Source organism: Chenopodium album, chromosome 3, assembly GCF_948465745.1.
Source record: "Chenopodium album chromosome 3, dcCheAlbu1.1, whole genome shotgun sequence".
NCBI classification, from domain to species: Eukaryota; Viridiplantae; Streptophyta; class Magnoliopsida; order Caryophyllales; family Amaranthaceae; genus Chenopodium; species Chenopodium album.
In genome coordinates this window covers 707,350-709,900 of record NC_137836.1, presented here as the reverse complement: position 1 = coordinate 709,900, position 2,551 = coordinate 707,350, and positions in this window count along the sequence as shown.

The window sequence follows — 2,551 nt, the reverse complement described above, 5'->3', positions numbered from 1 at the left end:
CCCTTTTGGACGCCACCGTACTTTAGTGTATGATCACAGTGGGGTTCGAGCTAGTGGGATTAAGGCTTGAAATTATTCCCTACAGTTTTTTGGCGAATCCACTGGGGAGGATTTCTATTTTAATTCCTGAATTTGTTTCGGCAATGATTTAGAATGAGTGGATGAGACTCGAAAAGTTCGAAGTATTTCATGTGCGTAATTTTGATTAACATTATTGTCATATGCATAAAAAAGATCTCATTGGAAAGACCATCCGTAATGAGTTAAAAACATAGGATTTTACACGTAGGAAATTTGAGGAATATCTTTCACAACTAGGACTGGAATAACACCGCGCGAAACTGGAAAATTTTATCGAGCACAGAAAGCTGCTGAGGCATGTGGGAAGTAGCGTCAGGGGCCAGAGCTTGGCGCCAGCAATTTAATCGTAGCGCCAGACGCCAGTATTGGCGCCAGGCGCTACAATTAAAAGCTGGCGCCAGTCTCTGTTTGCTGGCGCCAATTTCCCCCAATACCGAGCCAGAAATATGCGTTCTAATTTCGACCGGTTTTTCGTATTGTTTGCTCGATCCTACTTCCTGATCGAATTTTTTCTCACTTTTCTGAAACCCATATGTGTTCTACATATGGACATAACCCTCTGGGAATTCATGCTCCATCTACCCGATCGAACGCTCCTGGCAACAAAGGGTACATCCGAGATGTTGAATTCACCAAACCATGGAAGCGAGTTTTTTTTCTAAAACTCGCGATGTCCTATCCACTCGCGCCAACCCTTCACGGTTAGGCTTCCGCGCGGTGCATCCGGATAATTAACCATGGACCCTCTATTGACTAAACCATATCCCAGACTTTAGAGAACTAGAGCCATGGTTAGGTTGCGAACGCATTGCATCATATTGTGCCTACTTGACTAATTGTGCATTATTTGTTGTGCATATATATTCTGTGTTTCTCTTAACCGTTTGTTGATTTGTGTTGAGACTAAAATTAATGAATTAAAGAACTTTGCCTATTTAATTAATTAATTAATTAATTTGAGTCAATAAAGTCTTTTTTTAATCGGAATTGAACTAGTACGACTTTAGGCATACCCCATTTGACTAATAATACCGAAAACAGTCCCAGACCGAAGCTCCAATATTGGCGCCAAAGTCTGAGCTGTAGCGCCACATTATAGTGCGTAGCGCCAGGCATTAACTAAATTGTCTGGCGCCAACCACCATAGTGTGACGCCAGTCCTGTCGCTTGGCCAACAGTTCGTATTATTTGTCGAGTCATCACCTAATGTCTAATTAACCAGTTTGCTAATTAATTCGGTTAATTTTCGCTGTCAATAACACCTTGTCAAGTCATTAATCGAGTCTTGGTCACATAGTCTAGCCACATGGTCATGACACGAGTCTCAACATGTCACCTACACTCACTAGTCTTAGCACACACTTTGAGTATATGTCACCATGGCCATGTCTTAGGTTCATGCATGAGTCGGTCTTTTCCGTCATTTGAGTTGGGGGGTACATTATATTCCTAATTCTTCATATCCCTCCATCTAAATCTTCTTTCACATTCTATTCCAATCTTTCTTCACTTCCTCCATCCATTGCATGTTGAATAAAGTTTGAGTCAAATAATTAACAATAAATATCCCCAATTCCTTTCCCACAGTACTTGGTCGAGGAAAGAAGGGCGATTAATCAAGGACAACCTCTTTATTCAAGTCTCGCTTTTTGATAAACCGATTTGTCAAAAGAGGAAGGCTAAGAAGATAATGGCAACTCAATAAGAAGTCAATGATCTTAAGAACCAACTGGCTACTGTGACTGAGACACTGAAACTTCTCGCACTTAGGGTCGATGACCCCGTAAAGCAACAACACATGAACCTCATGCAAGAGAGTCTCAGCAAGCAATCTAGTGACCATAAATTCCAGGGCATGAGTTCACAAGGGGTCTCGTTGGACAAGGAACTTCTTCCACATAAGTTCAACGCCACTGACATCCCAAAATTCAAGGCAACAGATAACCCTTACTTCCATCTAAGAGCTTTTGAAACTATAATGAGCATTAAGGGTATCGATAAGAAGGTCTTCCCCTCTCTGTTCCCACTATCTCTTGAAACCGTTTTCCAACAATGGTTCTTCTCCCTTGACAAGGAGAAAACCTCTACCTGGGAATCGATAGTGAACGCTTTCGTTGATAGGTACAAGTGCAATATCCAAGTTGAAACCGACCATAGACAACTTGAGATGCTAAGACAAAAAGAGAATGAAGGCTTTACTTCTTTCTTTAATAAATGGAGGGAAACTTCTGCCAAGATGATTGAGGTCCCCACCGAAAAGGAGTCTGTGAGGATGTTTATCAAAAATCTCCAAGAAAAGTATTCAAAGCACTTAAAATATCAACACAACTTGAATACTTTCAAGGCCGTTTATGACATCGGAATTGAAATCGAAGACGATCTCGCAAAGCAAAAAGCTACAAACAATAGTAACCACGGTGGCTGGAAAGGAAAGAAGAACGACAATCCTTCTTCTTCCGAAAACGCCCAC